Below are 23,881 nucleotides of genomic sequence, written 5' to 3'. Positions count from 1 at the left end.
CAGATGAAACCTCTGAGGTTGCTAAAGAAACAAGCTCAAGAGCTGATCCCCTTGCCCAAGGCTTGAACCACAGGCAGGGTTTTGGCTATGAGATACTGAGGCAGCACAAACTCCCACAAAATAGGCTGAAGTGGGATGTGATTGTCCCAGATAAGACACAGCCAAAAAGGCCTTTAGAGAAGTCACCAAATGCTAAAGAAGAAGGAAAGGTAGCGAGATACAACAGAAGTAGAAGGATTCTGTCTCAGTAGGGTAGGCAAACAGGAAGATAGCAGTTGAAGTGGTGGTGATGTTCCATTTGGCATGCCAAACCCGAGCAAACTGAAGGAACGGGTTAGACAGAGCCCCCTGTGGATACTGAAATGGAAATCTTCCTTGTTTGAAGTTGTGAGGCATAAACATGCACCGCTGTAAGAATGTATACATGACTTCCTCAAAGAATATGCAGTATATTTCTGTATATCTGTATTCACACGAACATACACACATAGGAGATATACAAATAATTCTGTTAGTTTCTAGAAATATTAAGATATAAGACCCAAGAAAATCAAGTGACTACCCCAAACTTCACAACATGTTTTAAAATATTTTATACTGTCTAACTATAAAGAGAAATAAATAGGATTATTGTATGAAGTGGGTCTTATTATCATTATGAGAAAATGGTAGTGCACCAACACATTAGCTATAAGTAAGTATTCATTTTCCTTATTTTGAAAGTGTCTATAAAACATGACAGAACATTTTACTATTAAATTATAGGTGCCTTAGAAGTAAAATAAAACCTCATAATCAATTTGCTGATTTATACACTTAAATACCTATTTATTCATAATTCATAAAACATATCAAGTTTTTTAACACATATAGTAGCACCTGTGCCTTGTCAAAATTAACTAAGCAGTCCTTCCTCTTTCAATTTTTAAAGAATGCACATCTGTGCAGACTGACATGAAAACTGACTGTACAGGACACGAGAGGAATTGCCACACAAAGGATGACACAACAAGACTCCTACTGTATCTTTTTATTTTCAGAAATAAATCAAGTTAATTTCAGACTAAGCCCTAGTCCTTCACCTTTTTGGAATTTGATGAAATCTATGTTAAAAATCACTCCTAAAGTTGTTTATTAGCTACTATAATCTTTATCAAGACTGACAGGCTGCCAACACGGCTGATGAAACACAATATGCAGAAAGAATTTCAGCTACCTGAATCACCATGACATAAACCAGAAAATGATGGAAGTAAGAATTCTGTTGTAATTCCACTTCTTTCAAAATATATATAATGTTAAACTTGTTTATTTAATTCTCAATAGTAAAGGGTAAAATTTGTGTGCCATAGTGGGGTATGACAAGTCTTACGAGGAGCAGCTGAGGGAGCTGAGGTTGTTCAGCCAGGAGAAAAGGAGGCTGAGATGATATCTTATTGCCCTCTAGTACTACCTGAAAGGAAATTGTAGCAAGCCGGGGGTCAGTCTTTGCTCCCAGGTAACAATCATCAGAACAAGAGGAAATGGCTTCAAGCTGCACCAGGGGAGGTTTAGATTGGATATTAAGAAAAGTTTATTCACTAAAAGGGTGGTCAAGCATTGAAACAGGATGCCCAGGAGAGTGATGGAGTCACTGTCCCTGGAAATGTTCAGAAAATATCAAGATATGGTGCTTAGAAACATGATTTAGTGGTGAAGATGGAAGGGCTGGGTTAACGGTTGGGCCTGATGGTCTTAAGAGTTTTATTCCAACCCTAATAATTCTATGATTTTATGATTAATTCCTAATGTTTTGGTCACAGGGGTGAAATGCAGAGCTCATACTGAGCGTACACTAAGTTTTGGAACGTAAAGATAAACCACTCTGTATGAACAGTTACAGGATGGATGGGGTGGTAGTTTGACACAGGGCTGAGAACAGTGACATTTTTTCCCCCTTATATGCCCCTGCTATCACTCACCTGCAAATGTCTGCCGCTGTGGCCAGACACAAAGAACTTTGCAGAAGGGCAGGCCAAGAGGACAGAGCAGTCCCAGGCAGGTGCCTGCAGCCAGGGCAACTCCAGCCGGCCAGCCCCTGGTGTTCCCTGCCCCGCTGGGAACTGAGGGAGCCGGCAGAGCCTCACGCCATGGTGGGACAGGACACTGAGCGCTGAGGGGAACGGCCAGGGCCAAGGCGGGACAGCTGAGATCTTAAAACCTAACAGCCTTTCACTCACTCCAGCTTGAAGAGTTTTACCTGGAGCCTTAGTGGACCACAAGTCAATTCTTTAACTTAAAAAAAACACAAACCAGGAGAAAACGATGGGCCTCAGAGCACAGGGCAGTCCCTGTCAGGCTGCTGCGAGCAGTCAGGTGGCTGCTGGGCCCTCTGGCTGACCAGGGAGCGCTGCCGTGTAAGCTGACAGCAAACCAGACAGGCTGCCACTTGAAGCTTCCTACCTTTCAGCAGGAATGTATAGGAGCTGACATGCCTCCTCCACGTGTTTCATTTCTGATGAACGAGCACACGCATACCAAAGGGTGACACTTCACTGAAAGCTGACTTCCTTGAAGTGTAAAATGTCATTTAGAAACAGAGATGCATCTGCTGGGCAGCAATATGCATATGAAGCACATAAAAAACTCAGAAGTAATTGTGAACAATTTTTTTTTTTAAAAAGAGAGGAAAAACATCGAGCTCAGAAAGTCAGGAGAAAACCTACTTTCTATTATTTTTCCATTAGAAAATCTTATTCTGCTATTACCATCGCCTAACTCTTGTTTTGTGTCACAGAAACACTGAGAAGGTATTGCTAGTGAACCTAAAGTCAGTGTCCGGGATTTTTTTCATCAAAGACAGGAAGGGAAGAATGTAAGGGCATAAGCTGATTGACATTTCAACTGTATTTGCAATAGTGCATGCCAAGAAATGGAAAAGGAAAAAGTGTGCAAAAGCCAAAAATTAGAATTTTTTTAAGGAAGCTCTTAAAATGTAGTAGCACATATATGCTAATTGCTATTACATTGTTCGAAATAAAGGGTAAGTGACATGAAGCAGCACAAGTCAAGAAAAATATCACAGTGAATGAAAAATGCAATGATCATTCAGTTAAGGGCAATATATTGCATGTCTGAAAACTTGCTTTTCTGTATCATTCCAAACACATGGTAAATCTGAGATCTAAAAGATGAAATCTTACACTAAAGAATTATCCTCTACACTCCTTTGCTCTTCATAATTCCAGAATACCATATTTTTTAACAGCTTGCATTTTGGTTTAAGTTGGTTGTGCTAGATATCCACATGACTATTACAAAGAGAAGAAAATGATTATTTATGACAGTAATTTAATGCTCATGTATGTAATTTTAAACATGAATATTTCTTAAAATATCTAAACATGGAATACCTAAGCTGAAGCCAATCATCTAAAGCAGGGAAACCAAAAAAATATGCGTAATCAAGCTGAAAGTGCATCAGTACCAGTGAAATTGTTCTGGAGAGTTTTTGTGTTGCTTCTATAGTTGTATGATTGTTTTACTTCCAAATATTTTATTGGAATAGGTGCATAACCTGATTATTTATGCAGGTCATTTTCTTTGCAGCTCATTGTACTAACAATTAGGCAAATTTTAGAATAGAATCAGTGTCTCTTTTATATTTAGTTCTAATATGACACAATGACAATAGTAGAATTTAGATTCGCACATTATAATTAGTAATCAAACAAAACCTGGTCTATGACTTCTACTCAAAGTTAATGCGAAATAAATTCACTTACATATTAATGAATACATAACACCAATTACAGAACTATTATGACCATACAGATTGAGTATTACACTGATATATCAGATAGTTCACTCATTGAAAACAGTATTTTCAAATCTTGCTGCTGTTCAATATTCTATTTGATAAAACTATTGATGATTTATTTATTTTGAGATATATGGCTCTAATATATATTTGACACAATGGATTTCCAGAAAATCTATTTTTCTAGAATTTACTATTTCTTTTATTTGAGCGAAGATTTATTTTTAATCTTAGCAAATTAAAAAAAAAAAAGTCTTTCTGATATATGACAAAGATACCATAAGATGCAAAAGTAAAAAAAAACCAAAAAAGAAAAAGATCATATTTTTCTCTGCCACAAAGCTTTCCTTTTAGTTTCTTAATTTTTTTCCAGACTGTAGTTTTTATACATTAAACAGGTAATACATTAGATAGCAGAAATTTCTTTTTTTTATATGTTGGGTGGGTTTTATAATTTCCAAATCATTACAACTGCACACCTATATAGATATTATTGCTATCCATTATCTTTCTTCTTATTAAGGTTTAGTCGACATCCAAATTCAACCCATACTTCATAAAAGCAAATTCTTTAACATCAAAGACAATTTTAAAAAATAGTAGAAAAAAAAAATCTGTCCAGAATTGGGAAACCGAATCAATAATTTATTCTTGAGATGGGACAAGAAACAGCTTGTAAGTTAGTTGTAAACAAAACTGAAAACAAATTCTATAATCATTATTTTCCTGTGTTGTGGAAAAGGATATTTTGGCATTCCTATGACCAATAATATATTCTTGCTAACAAGGACAGTACAGCCTTAATGATCTGAAACTCGTTTATCTGGGAGACATAAGATTCAGTCACACAAATGAATTGTTGATAAACTAGGGTCATTGAGCAAAAGATCCTGCAGAGTCTGTAAGCTCCACAGGATGGAAACTCTCTCCTGCAGAGTCTTTCTTCTGAGAAACAAGCAAACTCTGCAGGCTCAGACATTTCTGTACACAATATTTTAAACACAATAAAACAGATGTCTCGAAGCAGTCCCGACAGACACACCAGAGTTTGAGATAACTGTAAGTTTTGGTTATCACAATAATACAGTTCGATGTATGTTGTGTTTGTTTTGTTGACTTTTTTCTTTTAATTAGTGCTGCTAGTTCATTTTTAGATTTTATTTTATATTTCCTTAAGGATTACTCCTGGGTTTTTTTCCATTCTCACTTATACTAGACTAAAAGGCAAAGGTCTAAAATAAACTTTATTATGTAGTGCCTTACTGCAAAAGGCAAAAAAGAGGCAAGGATTGAAAAAAGAGTCAGAATTTGTCTGTATTCCCTACTGACTTCTCTGTATGTTCACTGTTTTTATACAAGGGCAGCAAAAACACAGTTCAGGTGAACAAGCACAATAGCAGCAGTGTCCACAAATGACTGAAAATGCTCTAGCAACATAAACAGTATATTACGTTACAGTGCAATGAAAAAGGTTCTATCTTAATATGAATTGTTTTCCTATAATTTCAAAGTATTTAGTTTTTAGAGGAAATAGAAGAATTTTCCTGCAGGGGATGTCCAAATGTAGAACCATCTACTATTCTAATACCCCATAATAACCAAGATAAGTGAGATTTAACAACTCTGCAGGACTTAAGTTTATATCCTGCTTGGAAATTATAAAGTAGAGTTGCAGACAGCCCTCTCTTTTTCCTGTTGCTCCTGTGAAAGAGTTGTCATTTTTATTACATAGTGAGCCTTTTTACTACAACATAATGCATTTCTGATATTGTTGATCATGCATTTTAAGAATTTAGGTGTACTTAAAACACAGAGGACATTTTTAATAGATTTAAATCAGAAACTACACACTGGAAAGCAAGAAGAAATCATTAAGGATATTTTATACATGTAGATTAATTAACAGTGGCTTTAGGTAGCACATATTTCAATAAAAAATGGAAACTGAAAAATTTTTAGTATTTCCTGGCAAAATCTCTGCCCTTCACAGCTGACCTATTAATTCATATCAGTAGAAAAAATATCTCCTATGAAGACATCCTAATTTTTTTTTTGTTTTTTTTAACAAATTACAATATTTAGTGTGTCACAAATGAAGCTAAGGTTATCTAACGTATTTTAGTCTTGACTGATAATAGGTTTTCTGCCCAGCTATTCACCTGCCATCTTAGCCAGTGCAGAAAGCAGGTGGGGCTTTGCTCTTACTCTGTCAGACTACTGATATTCCATTATACTGCTGTGAAACCTGTTAGTTTAGTATAGGCCATGCTCTTTATCTTTTTCTACTGGCCCAGTATCTCAGCTCCCTACCAGGCATGTTGCACATGAAGAGACAACAAATGGAAAAGGAAGGGTGACAACTCAGCTGGCAGGCTGGTGCAGCACTCTGGCCACAAAAAAAGCTGGCAGTGACAGAAGGGAGGGGGAATTTAGACACAGTCGGGGCAGATATTAAGACTGATGGTAGGCTGAGTAGTTGAGCTGGGTAAAGGTAGAAGTCATGTGGAGGTGGAGCAGACTAGGCTGATTTGGAATTTAAGGATAGGAATAAACAACTAGGCATATAGATAACTAAGCTAGGCAAAGCACAGGAGGCTAAGGAGGAGGAGAGAGCTTTTGTAACAAAGAAAAACTGGTAATTCTAAATGCATTTAGATGAGTCAGCAGCACTGATTGTCACACATGCATATATGCACACGTGCACATGCAGACAGCCACGGCTATACTGCAATGGGAGGTTTCGAAGACAGAAATTTTTTGGTCAATCTCCCACTGGATTTTGGAACACTGCAACTGACAGCACTAAAGCTTCTCCTCTGTGAAGGAAGAGCTCTATCTGGGGCATGTTACCTGAAAATCCGTAAGTGTGTATAGCTTACACTAGGATGAAAGTGACCCTAGTTTTAAAACACTTCCTAATACTGATAAAGCTAAATATTGGTAGAAAAGACTACTTTTACAAACCTGAAGTATTATAATATTTTTTAGTTAGGCCTAAAATAAAATCAATCCCCTGAGACTCAATTAATTCCAATTGAATTCTTAAAGAATATACGCACTGAGAGTAGTTGTTTTGGTAGTTATTTTCCTTTAGTCTATTTGCTAATATCTGAAAATGAAGATTACAAACTACCTACTATTCAGTATATTTAAGCAAAAATACTTCAAAATATACGAAAAAACCCCAGCATTAAAGAAAAGCTTCACTTCTAATAACAGCAGAAACACAAGGAGCTATAAAAAACCTGTATTCTGAGACAGTATAAACCAATGCTGCTCACAAGCTGCTGAGTCTTTGGGACGAAATCAGTGGGAGTTACGTTGTTTACTTTAATGGAGCTATGATTTTACTCCTTTTTCATAGTAGTTGTTTTCTAAATTGCCACTTGCATTCACTGATCAATTTTCTTTAAGTAGCACAGTATTTACAACAGCAGCATGTAGTAGCATGAATTGGGTTAGCCACACTCTTTGCTCTCCACTGCACTTGCAGTGCCAGCTAATCATACTGTGGTGGAGATAACAATTTTTCCAACATGGCTTCCCTCTGGAAAGTAGTTCTCTTATGTCCTATATATGGCTATTCTGATTCCACAGAATCACTGGTGGAAGAAAATGATGAATTTCTACCTCAGCTGCATCCAAATGTAGTGAGAAGCAAGAGAATTTGCACAGGAAGGCATTAAAGAGTGCCCTAAAAGGGCACACTGTTAGCAGAACTTGGCTCATAAGGTGGATTTGGTTTAAAGTAGAAGGGAATATAGGCACTAAGCCTTAAGAGTTCTAACCCCTAACTAGAATATTTGTACATTGCTATTTGTAAAACATGTTACGTGAAGTCTGAGCAGTTGTCTTGAAGCAACTGAGTATCTTTAAAATATTTCCCTTTTCTATCAGACCTGTTAATTACATTTTCAGTTTATGTCTTCACATTTTGCTGAAAATGTCTCTGGAGAGCTGGTTTCCTATGTATTAAAAAGAAAAAAAAATCGTGTGTATTATGATAATACAGATGATGAGCAATTCATAGAATCTTTTAGGTTGGAAAAGACCTCTAATATCACCAAATCCAACCATTAACCCAGCACTGCCAAGCTCATAACTAAACCATGTTCCAAAGCAGCCCATCTACACATCTTTTACATATCTCAAGGGATGGTGACTTCACCACTTCCCTAGGCAGCCTGCCTGAAAACCATTTTGGTGAAAAAACATTTCCTAGTACCCAATCTAAACTTTTCATGGGACAACTTGATGCCATTTCTTGTTCAATCCTTTGTTACTTGGGAGAAGAGACCAACTCCCACCTCACCACAACCTTCTTTTGGGTAGCTGTAGAGAGTGATAAGGTCCCCACTAAGCCTCTTCTCCACACTGAACAATCCCAGCTCCCTCAGCCACTCCTCATCACACCTGTGCTTTATACCCTTCATAAATATTGTTCTCTTCTTTGAAAGTGCTCCAACACATCTGAATCAGGAACTGATCGTGATCAATTTACAAGCAGCTATATTTATGCAGATTACTAAATTTTGCTTTGGAGAGTAAATTAATAGATCAAAACTTAAAAAAAAAAGTAACATGTTGAGGTCCTAGGCAAAGAGCGAAGCATAAAGAAGAATGTAAACCAGGGAATGTATTTTGTAGAACTTTGGAAGTTATCTAGATCAGAAATGATGAACTGCTAGCATCTCTGCAGAGTTTGGTAGAGTCAGAGATTTGCAGTGGTGCTGACAATGCTTTATAAAATTAATTTGTTACTGCTCTCAGGAACAATTTGTTGCAAATGACCTTTACTGCTGAAGACGAAGACAAAGAAAGGACAGGAGATAAAAATGTGGAAATCAAGACCAAGGTGAAATAAAACCTGCTGAGCATCACACTTTCAAGCCAGTGATAGGCAGCGATAGGCTTTGTAGAGATCGGTTTATAACCACATGAATCTATGTATGGGATTAGATGGGCTAGTAGTTGTTCTAGCATGTAGCCTGCAAATTTCTTAAAGCAGATGCTCAAGTAGATTTCAATGCAATGAAAGTTTCATGTACAAAATTAATCATCTCCTTACAGTATTTCTATTGAAACTTAGATATATATATATGAGATTATAAGAGGTATTGATATTTTCCCCTTTGCCTACATGGTTTGTGCATGTAACTTGTAAACAAATGTAAGAAAACTGGCACTCATTCCTAATCAATCTTTCAGTCCACTGCAGTAAAAGGAACATAATATAGATTAAGTGCTTCTTTTTTCAGATTATACCTAATAAACTATAAAGTAATTTTCAGTCACAGTTCACTGGAGTTAATTTTAAAGCATAATATTGAAGTCCAAGTGTCTTCACAGTTAACTAGGCATTAAATACAAATGGGGTCTGACATATATTGAGTTAAATACATGCAAGTAAATTCTTGCCAGCAAATGAGAACAGGCTTAATAAAAATCAAGAATTAACTCTCTGTGTAGGTGCACACTCAGCAATGTGCATTATTACATCTCAGTTGCTATAGGAGAGCAAAAACATTTGCACCAAGTTTACGTTGCTGTGAAGAATATTCAGTTAGAAGTTATTTTTTTGGAACTGACAACTTTTAAAGAATTTTTACAAATTAGTTATCTCTGGACATAGTTTAGAGCAATTTGTGGTATATTACTTTATCTTCAGAAACATGCAGGGAAACAGTTTCAGACAACAGTTTGATGTTTTCTGGAAAAGAAAGAACACTGGATAGAAAGTCTTCCTTTGAGCTCTTCTATTTCTTTCAGATCCTTTCATCACTAGTAGCTTTACTCAACAAGAATAAGATGGAGAAGGTTAAATTCTCCCTGTGGGTAAAGTAACTGAAACCTAACGTCCACTATATATGCATTTCACTTTGTAAGAAATAATTTTCCTACTGTATTTGTCTTTTCTATTACCATTACTGAGCAGAAGCGTAATTAGAATCTAGAATCCTTATAAAGGGGAGAACCCTGCAGAAAACAGTTTTTTTCTACGTCAGATTTATTATCCACACATTTTGCGTAAGTTTTCATGTAACTGTGATTTAAAAGAAATTAAACTGAATTTGCCAAAGTTTAGAAGGCAGCGAATTTCACTTTAGTTATGTGGTCAGTTATTGCTTTACTAGTCTCACATTTTAGTGATTCAATAAAAACGAATTAATAACATATAACAGAAGCTCCCTCATCTGTTAAATCTAGTTGCTTATTTCCTACCTCTCAGAAGAAAAGGAAGTACTTCAGTGATGATCTAGAAATTTTATCCTTTTTCTTTTTATCTTTTGACATCAGGCTTAGAGCACAATACAGAAAATGGTATAAGTTATTTTAATGTGTTAACTGTATATATATATGTTTATATTTCTTGAGACATTCAGTCCATCTTCAGGATACTTATTTCAGGAAGAAAGTGATTTGAACTGTTATAAATACAAAGCTAACTAGAAAGAGGTTTGTGTTTTCTTTTGTCTCTAGAAAAAAATAGTTATAAACCCAGAAATCTTTCTTGAAATGTTTTACTTTTGATAGTTCTGAAAACGGACAGCTCGGTGAATGAACTCCTGGGTCTAATTTAGTTATGTTGTGAATTTGTGTGGAAGTTTGTTAGGGTATAAATGAAACTGGTGTTTAAAGCAGTCTCAACAGGGGAAGCATGAAAGGATGATGTACATCAGAAATGAGTTTTCTGTAAGGTTTGCAAAGCTGACTGCAAGAAGGCTTTTCTGTGCTTGTTCTTTCTACTGCAAAAATCTTGTACATGCCTCTACTTAACACATGAAAGAAGAAAAAATATATGAACTTAGGCTAGAGGATTCAAAGCAAAACAATACTGTACCACCAACCACTTCTTTTGTACCCTAGTCTGAGGCAGAGGCTGCTTGAAGGCTAATAACTGCTGTAAGCTTCAAACCTCTGGGCAGTTTTACATTTTCCAGTGTTTCCACAGGGCAGACTCCACTCCACAGTACTTCTAACTGAGGGCTATGCTTGAGCACACAACTATGCATTAATCAAGGAGTGGTAGAGCAACATCTCATGTATTGGGCACATCTGAAATATCTGTTTCAACTGAATCCTAATAGTTCCAAAAACAAATGCATCACTTGAAACAAAAAACAATAAGCAAGTATGAATACTGCTAACCTGAGGAAGCTGGCAGAATTTTCTAGGTTATATTTGTAGTCACTGAACTTGTTTCATAGGTTAAAAATTCTGGTAGATCTTTTTATTTCCAAATCACAATACTAGATAAGCTAAACATAAGTGTAAAAAAAATGCCTTTCAGACGACGAAAGCAAGTTGTAATACTAATAGGAATTTTACTGTATCCATAGCTCAGGATACCCTATCTCATCAAGGTAATAGTAACAGTTTGATAATGACCTGGGACTTGAATTAGTAGTGTTATAACAATTTAGTAATGGGGGAATTTTATAAGTAGTGTTGTAACAGGTTAATAATGGGGGAATTTGAAACCAAATGAAATATTTGCTCTCACAGTATCTCCTGGTTAGAAACATAATGAGAAAACAGGGAAGAACCAAAGCCATTCCCAGATCAATGTATTACTTCCATCATTACCGCTATTGAAAATGTTTATCTGAATGAACAATTCTTAAAATTTCAAAATAGATAAATGGGCAGAGTGGTTAAACACAGGAAACATGCTGGTTTTGAGTCACAATTATCACAGAGAAGAGTACTTTATCTCACTTTTCAAGGTAACTGACTTTATACACTGGATTGAGGAATTGAAATGTTATATAGATGATATTGATGAAAATATTAGGAATAATCTGTCTTCTCTGACTCAAATAGTAAACCAGAAAATTATTTACTGTGTCTGAAAACCTTAACATAAAAGAGCCATGCACACATCACTGCCTAACTTAAAATCATTTTAAGGAGAAATAAAGATTTGGACTTCCAAATCCCAGTATCATTCAAAGGGGAAATTTAATCTACACCTCTTATAGTTGCAAGAACTTTGAAAATATAAATGGATTCTAATTCATAATAACAAATTGCTCTACCTGTAAATATCTAGGGATAAACTGTAATGCACCATATACTTCTGTGGTCCTATAACTGACTTCTAACTGACATCTAAATATGAGATGAACTAATCACTTTTAATAAAAAGACATTAATATGATTGGTGAATGTATCAGCATACAATAAAAAACATTTAAAAGTTCAATTTACTCAATTAAGACATTTAAAGGAGTGTGGAAAATGGAGAAGATTTTGGAATTTTGCCCCCAAGTCCCAGAATTTACTGCTAGCAAATTCTGCTTTGACCTAAATACATGACCTTTGAAACACACAAACCAAGAAACAAATCTACACTTCATGTTCAATAAAGTCAGAAAGATATTCGCACTCTCTTTCTTCTACTTTTTCCATTTTCTTCTACTCATAATCTACATCAAGATTTCCTCTACTATACAGTTATCATCATATGAAACTACCAAAGCATAGGTTAAAGAAATAGCAAAGACATAAAATAAGTACAATTTTGCATTTCAAAAATACAAAATTAAGTAAAAATTAAAAGGATTAAGGTTTCAGATCTGAAAATCGGTATTAGGATGAACTAGAGAAAAAGTACAGATCTGGTGTGAAAGATAACATTTTCTAACTGATCACAGGCGTGGTTAAATAACATAGCTTATATGTATAGGTATAGAAATAGGCCTTACTAGAACAAATGAAAAATAAAGAACTTTTCATGCAGATTCATAGCTGAAATACAACCAAGCTTAATTTAATGTATCAGCACTTCTTCTAACATTATAAATGTTATTAGGATTCTCATATTGTATTTTCACTTTTTTTTTTTCCTCCAGAGAAGAGTCTACTGCTAATTGAGAATGTATTTTTTAAGAAATATAATTTGATTTGCTAGAATGCAAGCTCGTCCTAAATTGATGTCTTGCATTATACGTCTGGCAGTTTTTGGGAGGAACATTATGTAGCCTTTTATTAACAACAACAAAGTCTGTTTTAATTCTCAAAAAAACTATGACTATTTAGACAAATGTCAAAAAGAAAGATAAACATTTCTATATAAGATAGACATGTGCTATCCTGTGAAAGCTAATTTGAGTAGTCAGCAAATCCCTACTGGCACAAATGTGAGGAGACACTGGCCAGAAAAATCTGTCTGGTTTTCAGAATGTGTAACACTTCTCTTAGAGAAATAAAACGGTCTCTCACTAAAATCTTAGCTGTCACATTAGCATTAAATCAGTGCCTGCCAGCAAACATGGTAAAAGGTTCTTAAAGGTTTTCATTGTAAATACTATTTTTCTGAGAGCTTAAACAACACTACAGAAAAGGGCTCTGGGCTAAAGTGTGGAATATTGCATATCTCTTAGAAATGTGTGTCTTTAGGCACTCATTTTTTAATTCCTTTACTGAGATAGGTCCTAATCTTGAAAAGCAAAGTTTAAGTGAAAGCAATGGGACAGAATCCCTAAGAATGCTCAAGCACTAGGCACACAACATGCAACCTGCAATCTGATCCTCCTTGCTGGGATCCCAGTCAGAATCTAGTTCCTTAAAAATTTTTAAATTAAATTGATTAAAGACTACCACAGTTTAAAGATATTTTATTTGGATTAATAGCTGATTTCATATATTTCCATGAGAAAACTCTTCATGAGTATTCACATGTAGGCACTTCTCCATCTTTCTATTGTAAAAGAAGAACCAGCTGTACCACTGAGAGACCAATCTACACTGAATTAATCCCATTCGCCCCAAGGACAGCTCCAGAACAGCCACCATGCAGGTACTTAGAAAGGGAAACATCAATATTAGTAATGAAAAGAAAAACTGTGAATAAGTACTAAGACCTTAAAACATTATAAAAGTTGAAAGAAAAATTTACCAATTGAACAAATTCTAGAATGACAGCCAAACTGAAAATGTATGGAAACAAGATGAGCAAATACCATGTATCTCTTAAAAATAAAAGAGCATTATTGCCTGGAAAAAATACAGATTAACTCATCAGATTAAACAGAGAGACCTTCTCATTATATGTCTCATTTAGTCTATACCAGAAAGGTAGGAGTGAGCCTAGATTGCACTTCTCTTTGTGCCACAAATAAGCATCACTAATTAACTAAAAAGTATCACTAGCCTATAAGAAACAATTAGTAGACCTCCACGGAGCCTATGATCATATCTAAACAGAAAAGAGCTTGATGACACTGAAACCTGAATGGTATAAACAATAGCAAAAGTAGTACTGAGAATGAGCTTACCTGGTTTACTAGAGTAAACCAAGCCTTCAACATGTTAACTTAAACATTATGTATCTGAGCATAATTAGACCTGACAGGAACTATTTAAAGTTTAATGCTGTAGTCTCCTCTATACAGAAGCAGGAAGCTAGCTACTGGATGAATGGATTTTGCCTGAGAAAGGGAGAGGGATACTTCAACACTGGAAAGACAGAAAAGTTTGCAATACAAAAAGAGGACAAAATTTCATTAACACTTCACAAGTGGCAATTGCTGAGATCAACAGGGGGCAGTGCTTGCAGTGACTGTGCTGATTTACTTTAAAGAGATTGAGTTCATATTAATACATCAATTGAAAAAAAGGTAGCATACTAAAACATTTGTTTTAATATTTTATTTTTCTGAAACAATTAAAGAGCTTTTTTAAAATCTAGGGTGGTTCAAAATAGTTTCTGATTCTCTCTCTCATAGGGGCAACTATTTCATAACAATGAACATTTGTTTTATTGATGTGCTACTCTACTCCAAAACTTAATTCATTTTAGTGTGAAACAATAAATAAGAATACCCAGCCTACATATAATCTGTTGAATTCAACAGGAAGGGAAACAATAAAGAAGTGCACAGGTTAAGCCCAAGGTCAAACATACCAGCAGAAGCGAAGTCAGAAGTTCATAGATTAGCTGAAGTCTTATTAATTAGCATTACACTGACATATTTTGTAAAACTACAGGTAAAGATTGCTTGCTGTGGAATAATGTATCCTAATAACTCTCAGTGGGAACATCCACTTGAAGGAGAAAGGAAGTGATGAGAAAGTGAATAGTAACAAATTATTAGAAAGATAGTATTCACTCAACAGTTAGACAATAATACCTAAATGATACATCTTATTGACTAGTGAGGGTGCATTTTTCTCTCACGTAAAATTGCAAAGCTATTGAGCATTAGAAGACAGAAACTACAGTGAAAATAAATTTTAATGGAAAGTTAAATACTGGATATAAAGATAAGACTGGTTTTTTTGTCAGACTTAAATATACTGAAGTCCATATTGGTCAAGTTAGTATAAACTATAATACAAAACTCAAGAGTGGACCTCTGATAAATATGCTATATTTTGGACAAGTGAAGATGGCTTTTGTAAAGGAAATTAATACTTTGTAGACCTACTGAAGCACTTTTTATCAATCAACTGACACATAAATATGAGTGATTTGGTTGCCTGGAGTAGCTTGGTAGGAGTCTACCCTGGATTTGCAGGAGGTTTTTCCTAAAGTTTCTCAATAAAGGCTATTATAAAAAGTAAGCAGATAAGAAGGCAGGAATGCATAAGTGAGACTTTAAAAGCCAAGTAGCAGAGAGTTAGAAGTAAAGATCCAATTCCTGGAATCAACAAACATTGCTGCTGGACTTTTTCACAGTTTTTCTATGGCCTGTGATGTTCAACATTCATAAATGATGTGGGAAGAGAGATGAGAGTTGTTGAGAAATATTCCTGATCAGTTATTTGGGTTAACCAGGACAAGGACAGACAGCATAGAATTCCAGAAGTTCTGTACTCACAAGCCTGAGTGACGAGGCAAAACAATGGCAGAATAAATGCCCTGCAAATAAATGTAAAGTGATGCACAAGAGAAGGTGAGGAAAGGTGGGAAATTTAACATAGTGGGCTTCAAGTTGACAGTCACCACAGAGAAATGAGCCCATAGTTGTACAACCATACTGAATATTGGTATTCAGTAAGAAACTAAGAAGGAAAAGCTGAGGGACTGATTTTGAAATAATATAAACCTGAGAATTTCACACACTTTGAAAGCCACAAGTAGTATGCAAAATCCAAAACAGGGCAACAAAGATGGGACAGCTTTCATACAGTGATCAGAGCAGGATTCTTCTCTTGAAAAGATCTCCACAGAAGGATATAGATGAGGCTCACAAATCACTGGTGGCATAAAGGGAACGGACTGTTTACAGCTTTATCAAATCCAATGCAATGTAGATTCAAATTAAGACAGAAGAAATCACATTTGAAATAACAAAAAAAAAAGTTCTTTATACACATTTCTTTAAAATGAACAAGGTAGTAAACCCATGCAACTCGTAACTATTCTAAGACTTAAACAGATTTATGAGAATAGATTCATGGAACAAAATCCCAACAAAATCTTAATCTTTGGAAACCACATACACTTGATGAAATTTCATCAGCTAAAACTGCTGGAGGCTGGAGAATCTAATTCTTATTGCTACTCTTCCCTGGGCATATATTTATAATCACTGCCCAGAGACAGGGTGCTGTCCAGACAGATCTTATCCTAATGCAATATGGGCATTCTTCTTTTGCTATGTTTCCCCATGTCATTACTTTTAGGCGGCTCCCTGAAGTGGGCATGGATGCCTTTGAGGTACCTAATCCTGTTGATGTGTGATACACTTAAAAGACTTCGTTCTCAGTTTTGGATTACTCTGGGAGGGTAGAAGGGAAGAACAATCATAAAATGTAAGTGCTACAGAACTTCACTCATAAAAGCAGGCATCTTTTATTGGACAATGTCTGAACTGTCAGAAATTTTTCCTGCTTTTAGGGTAGTTCAATGATTCTTTTGCATTATCATGTCCAGGAATTATCTTGCTTCAAATGCTAGTATAAGTGAATCAGTAGACAAGTGCAAACATGGAATCTCTCTGAAAAGTTAACAAGTCTCCCAATGAGAATTGCCCTTTGCCATTGAAGAATATCTCCTGGCAACAATTGGAATACCAATGAGATTAAACACAACTTCCTCTAAAGCTTTTCAAATGAAACAACATGGCTTTATCGTAGCATTAAGTAGTAACACTTCATTTAATATGCACATGAATTATTGCTGAATTATAATGGAGTGTCTAAAAAGTTGTATAATATTCACATTAATACTAAATGAATTCATTATGATGAGTGTAATTACAATGAATACTAACTAAATTAATGGCAGCTAGACATGCTAGAAAAGGTGTTACCCATTTACTTGACATGCTCCAAACGGAATATATTTTGTTAACGTATTTGGAAGAGCAGTGTGAATAGCTTGAATAGAAGTGTGAAGCAGAGTGTTTAGCAGAGGGTTTTTTTAGTATCATTGAAGAGCTAATGATTTTATTGCATGTTGGGCTTCGATACACATATATATTATACAATCTGAATGCATTACCTGAATCAAGTAAATATAGTAAATCTTCAAACAATCTTATGCTTCTGTTTGTATCTAGTTTCATTTATATACATAAAAGAATAAAATCCTAGATGCACGATCAGAAAAATAGAAAGTCAGGAAACAGACAGTATATGCTGCTGTGCCCCAGTTTTGCACTCCAGTATTCATTCTGGTGTGCACTCTACAGATCAACCATGTTCCAGGCAAAGCCTGATGTCAGGTGGTATGTTTAGCATGCTTCTGCATTTATATTTCTTGACCTCTTGGCCTAAGCCTTACATAAACTATTCTTGCCGATGGCAAAAGAAATCTGGCTTGGGAATTGTATCTGTAGCCACATGCCAGATGTCTCACGGGCTCTCACAGAGTATTAATTGTGCACTAGTTTTCAAGGAAGAAAACAGTTTTATCCATAAGATAAAATTTTAGTGGATTCTGAAAAATAAAATGTGAAGCCTAATTCAGCAGGAGAAACAAGAACCGTTACTTACAATGCTCTTTTCAATCAATGGAATGCACTTTTGCTGCCCTCTGTGAAAATAAACAAAGCAAAAGAAATGTAATTCACAGAGGTCACAGAATTATATACAGAATTATAAGTTAAGAGAGTATAATTAGATGTTATAATACTAATAGGCAACTGAAATATTATCATACTTATTCTCCCTCTTCTTTGATTCAATACTTTGATTCAAAGGCAACTATCAACTGGATTCCTTATTTTGCACTAACATATCTAATACAACATAAACTGTAAAAAACATTCATTGCTTTGTCCAAAGAAAAGAAAAGTCAGTGGATTAGTAGGGCAAACAAGGATTGAAAATGCTGCCAAACACTTGACAAAACATCAAAACACAGCTTGATTCTTTGTTCACACAACAGAAGATACAAAGAAAAAAGTATCATCCTTTAACTTTTCTTGTATTGTATTTCAGAGGAAGATGAACTGTAGCCTTCCGGCAATCGCTAATGCAGTGTTTGTATTCTGTGTTGAGATTATCCACTTGGGGGCTGCACTGGAGCTCCCTGGGCTATTTTGACACTGCATCCAGATGCTCCAATTTTGCTTCAGTGACTCAAGAGCAGAGCCAAAATGCCTTAAAGCAATGTTCAAAGGGTTAGGTCTTGATGAACAATTAAAGTACTCAGAAGAAGTGTTTCTGAACATCTCTGACTGGTGCTGAAGTGACTTAAATGGCCTTAGTGTGACATCCAGGCAGAGAATATGCAATACAAAGATTCAGTTCTACACTCGAGGTGAATGTGGATTTTGCCCCACTTTTATAGGAAAAATAAAAACGAAGTTCAAATACAAAAGAAAAATACTCCATGATTTTAACTGCAGTATATCAGTTCTAGAAAGAGTACTTGTGTGCTTTATATAAACCACTTAAAAAGGTCTAGTTAGAAATATTTTATTAAAGTGGCATTTGTTATAAAATCCCGCTTTCTTGTTTGAGACCTAAACAATTTACTGTTTGAGCAAGACTTAGGTGAAAGTACATCCTGTAGAATCTAAGGATAATTTCACACAAAATAAAGATCTGTGTACTTCAATGTTCTTTAGTAGTCCACAAATGAAAAGTTATCTAACTCAAGCACTGAGTGTTATTATTCCTGTTATTATTCCAACTGTTAAATATTTATGGGATTGAAAAATCATTTTGGAAAGCATCATTCCTTTAATTGTAGAATAACTTTATCTATTAAATGCTACAAAACCAGAGAAATACATAAGGCTTCATAACATCCACAACATAGGCCCTGAAGCAAAAAAGTAGAGGCACCTGAGCATCTAATTCTAAAACACATAATAATTTTTTTAAATCTTTCTTACTAATGAAGAACAAGTAATTATAAATTTGTATGTGCTTGACATAATTTTTTGTGAAGAAAGCATATTTTATTTATTATTTCATATTTTCATTTTTTATTCTTGAGATTTTACTTCGTTCTGAGAAAAATAACCCGGGAAATGTTCCCATGTTTGTAAGGGTTTCACTCTGGGACTTGTTTAGGGTTTTATTTTTGGTTTGCTTTTTTTATTTTACAAATAATTCCTGAGTATCAATTTTAGTTTTCTGATTTGAGACAAAATAAGAAAACAATTTTGGGTGGCAAGCGTTACTGAAGGTTTTACCTTAACAATGACAGCATATGATTTCAGTTGGAGGAGATGGATTTGATACACATTACAAACTGTGTACCAGGTAGGAGTTAACTGTGGGATATCTTGAGAGACATGCTGAGAAAAAAAAAAATCTCCAGAATGGAAACTAGTTTTTTTATTATGATCCAGCATTATCAAGAAAAACAGATGATTAGATAAAAATAGAATTCAGAATGTTCTCTTAGCAAAAACTTTTGCTTGAACAATGCACTATATCTTTTCGCAAAAAGGTCAACAAGCAATAAAGTAACAGTTAGCAAATACACTTGACTCTTCCAGAAATAATATTGATATCTTTTGACATTCTGATTCAAAGTCTTCCAGAAAAATGTATTATTTTGGGAGAACTGACACATATGAACAACTCTGAGTTCATTTCCTATCAGCATTTAATAAAAAAGTAAAAGCACCACAAAACTATTAGATATTTCAAACTTCAGTCTTCTGATTTAAAGTGAATGCATCAGGGCTGCCTAAACACCTACTGTGGTATAACCACCTCCTAGGACACTCATGTAAAGAGAATATTCCCTTCCCCCATGGAATGCATGATGGATCTCTGTGAATACATGTAACCAAAAAAGGAAAAAATTTCTTCATTTTCCTGGGCAAACTTCTGAAAGGGAGAGCTGAAGAAACCTAGTCACGAAGGTTTAAGAAGTTTGACTTGGTTATTTGGCTTGTGTCTGGATCATTCTTGTATACATCTCTTGGAGAAGGAAGGGCTCTATGTTCTTGACCATTACCCTACTGATATAAAGTAAAAGCTTAACTGGCAAGTATGCAGAAATCAAGATTAACACCAAGATCTCTTTCTAGGTAGGGAATGGCACATTACCGTTCTTGTCTTTACTACAGCTCTAAAGGAAGAAAAAATCATTCACCAAATTAAAACTCAGGAGCTCTGAGTTTCACAACTGGTACCAGCAAAACTTCTGTGTGACTCTGTACAGATTTGCAATATATGACAACTTATTCTGTATCTGTACAGTACTACTAAGGCATTTTTCTGCAAGAGATCAACAGCTCACCTTTGCAGGTAGGATTTTGCTTAATTGTTTTTTTCCTCATTAAAAAAAACCCAAAAACAACCTATACTTTGTTCTGGATTTTCCTCACATCGGTTGGCTATATAAAAGGTAGAGAAAAAGTACTCAGATGTCATAAATGGGCAGTGTTACTTTTGCATTATCTTTGTGTCTGAATTGAAATAAACATTCATGGCCAGCAAGTTCTACTACTCCTTCTTGATACAAGCATGTTAGTTCAGCTCAGTACAGGTTCTTGAATTAAGGAGCATTAGGAAACATGAAAGTATATGCAGGAGGGCTTTATGTATTAAGTAAATAATTTTTGGTTCGATGCTTTAACAAAAAGGGTATTAAAAAAATCCAGTCATCTTCCCCCTCCTCTACGACACCCCCAAAACTGAACTAAAATGATGCATGTAGTGACAAAGAAAACCATACTTTGATTTCATTTGGAACTGACAGAAATATTCAGGAAATATTTAGGACCAAAAAATGTGGAGAAGAATTATCCTTCTACATTCCCAGAAGTAGCGTTTTTATCCAATCATTAATGTGTATACTTGCCAGAGTCATAGGCAACTCTGCAGAAGCTATTTAAACACAAAACTAAAGAACTGGAAATGAAAGATTAGGTTTACACACTCTTTGTAAATCATTCATGGAAGTAAAGAGAATCCCCCCCTCTCTTCACTTATTCAATAGCTCTGCGGTTAGGGCCTCATCTGATATACAATGTGGGACAATCAGGTTCAGGACCTTGTCTGCACATTCTTGAACCCACATTTTCACTTTCCCAAAAGAGTTCTTAAACCAGTGAGAAATCTATAATTGGCTTCTCTCGATCCCCATGGAAAAAGCTGTTCTGCATGGATTATTTAAATACTGAGTCAAAGAGAGAGAATGACTCTTTGGTCTGGTGGTTAAAGAATTCACTTGGGAGGCACAGAGCTCGGTCAAAGTAGCAGTTCAAATAGTTCAGGTGAGAGCATACCACTGCAGAATATCCAGTGGTTAGGTGATTCCCCTGGAAGGTATAAAATAAAGCTTTAATTCTCAGTCAGGGGGGAGGAGTTGAAGCCTAGTCTTCTATATATAGGAGTTATTGCATTAAAAAACATATGGTGAGATCTTCAGCTTTGTGGAGGTAGAGGTGAGTGGGTGGAGAGGGTAAGATGAAGAAGAGAAACAGTTGTTGTCTCTTCACTACTTCTTTTGTGAATATATTTCCCTTCCAAAAAAAAAAAAAAAAGCCACTACAAATTCAGTCTGAATTTTGACAGCTTTTTAAACTTTTAGTGACCAGTTTATTCACTAGAAGTATGTTCACATAGTTAATGCAGAATCACATTGTCTCCCATGCAAGCTAAGATCAGAATCACAAAGATTGCATTAATTTTTTTTTGCATGTATGAAGCTGCCCTGTACATATAGTGTGCATATACAGAGTAATTCTTGTGGAGTTAGGATTAACTGCTATTTAAGAGCTATTCTACGAATTATATTCTAAAATTCTGTGGGACCAGATGGAAATATTATAGTAGAAGCTGTCTTAACATTTTAAATTGTGCAGGGTATATTCATCAGACTTTTTATGAGAAAGGAATGATCATGCTTTTTTTTTTTTTTGCGATCATATCAGGACACAAAAGAATTCAGTATAGTTAATATGGAAGTACTATCTTCCATTTTCTTATATCATGGTTGTAATTCTCCTATTTAGTGTGGCATTTCATATTTCATTTATTATATAGTGCCTCCAAACACACATTGAATCTGTTTTATGAGAAACTTAATAATTATATTGAATAACAGAAAAGTAAACCTGAATTCCTGAATACTGGCCATTACCACTGATCTGAGAATTCATTTACTTATCTGGACATTAGATAAAGATCTTTGTTGTTGTTTAGAGTTGAACAAAGTATAAAACACTTACAGTATTTAAATCCTATTTTTCCTTCATTGTCAATATTCCTTTCCTAAAACCTTCATGTTTTTCTGATGGCATTCAGCAGTCCAGGGATAAGAATCTTTCAAACACAAAGTGGATTTCAAGAGCAAAAGGCTGGGGAAGTTGAAATGTTAACAAAAATAGAACACAGCTTTGGATAAAGAAACATTTTCAGCTTAATACAATTACTCCAATAATTAATTTGCTGAATATATAAATGCTAGATATTAAGAAATGTTTATTCTTAGGCCACTCCTACACAGTATTATTGCCTGCTGGTCTCTAAAAACACACAGTCACTATTTAGTTCTTAATAAGCATGCAAGAATATGCTGCTGCTTTCACACAGCACTTTTTTGAGTGCATGCAAAGATAATAAAATATTTTCAAATTTGCTAGCTAACAACAAGAGTAAATTATATATTTTTTAACCTAGCTTTTTGCCAATGAACATGCTCATTTGCATAAATTTTGCTTCTCATGGGAAGTCTAACTTTTTATGATTCCCATGTTACATTCTCCCCCCAGCATTTCCAACAAAGTGAAACATCTTTTCCAGTTAAGAAGTTCATACATTTTTTAATTAAATATCTTGGGGTAGGGCGAATAAAGTTTTAGCATTGGAAATTCCCAATTTTCAACTGACTAAAAAAAAATAAAACTTAAGATAAACCTTCTTTATGAGACTACTTTAGATCTGTAATGTAAAATGAAGAATTATTGCTAAGTGATGTATGCTAATAGCATGAATGTTGTTTTTATCTCAGATTTATTCATGGGATAATGATTCAATGAGAAACATTAGATATCGTGGGGAAGTTCATTTTCTTATGACTGCCGGCTGGAGTAGGTGCCAGTGTTGGTAATAGTGGGAATTGTTATTTGGATTTTATCGGCTATTGTACCAGGCTGCTGATAAATATACAGTGGTGTGAGGTACTTTCACATAAAGGATAACCTGATACATTTGCAGAATTTTGTGTTTCAACCACATAAGAAGTACTTCACAAAAGAAAAATATTGCCAAGTGGGCTTCAAATATTTTTTACTATGTTATGGATCAAATTGTAGGAAAAAAACCCAAACAAACCGAATTAAACCAAAAAATGTTTTTCATCGTGTTATTCAGAAATACTCGTAAAGTGAAGCTATCTTAATGCATTCATAATGTAAGTGAACTGGAAAAAGATTCAGGTTTTGCTAATTACATTTGTAAAAAGCTCAGTTCACAACTGCATTTGTTAAATTTACTGATATAATTTTCCAAAAGCACTGTATGATTTTCCTACCTGCTCGCTACTGGATAATAATTCAGCTAAACTTGCTTTAACTTCAGCATCACTGAGAAAAAAAGCATTCACGGAAAACTCAATGCAAGGCAATGCAGCTTCCATCACAGAAAAGAAAGTTGAAAGTTGAAAGAAAGGCTGAATCTTCCATGATCAGGATTGAGAGCAGTATTTTACCAGAA

At 35.0% G+C, this 23,881-nt stretch overlaps 1 long non-coding RNA gene across 1 annotated transcript in view; it reads right to left on the bottom strand.

Annotated features, from left to right (window-relative positions):
* LOC146438271 (uncharacterized) overlaps nucleotides 1-23,881 on the bottom strand; it is a 181,443-nt gene that overhangs the window by 41,959 nt on the left and 115,603 nt on the right. Inside the window, exon 3 of the long non-coding RNA XR_014851723.1 lies at nucleotides 17,747-17,786. This is a non-coding gene — a long non-coding RNA (uncharacterized LOC146438271). The remainder of the gene's footprint in view (nucleotides 1-17,746; nucleotides 17,787-23,881) is intronic.

Source organism: Lichenostomus cassidix, chromosome 4 (genome assembly GCF_008360975.1).
Source record: "Lichenostomus cassidix isolate B80296 chromosome 4, HeHo_3.0, whole genome shotgun sequence".
NCBI lineage: Eukaryota > Metazoa > Chordata > Aves > Passeriformes > Meliphagidae > Lichenostomus > Lichenostomus cassidix.
The sequence above is the reverse complement of the archived record's forward strand: the minus strand, read 5'-3'. Positions and strand labels throughout refer to the sequence as shown.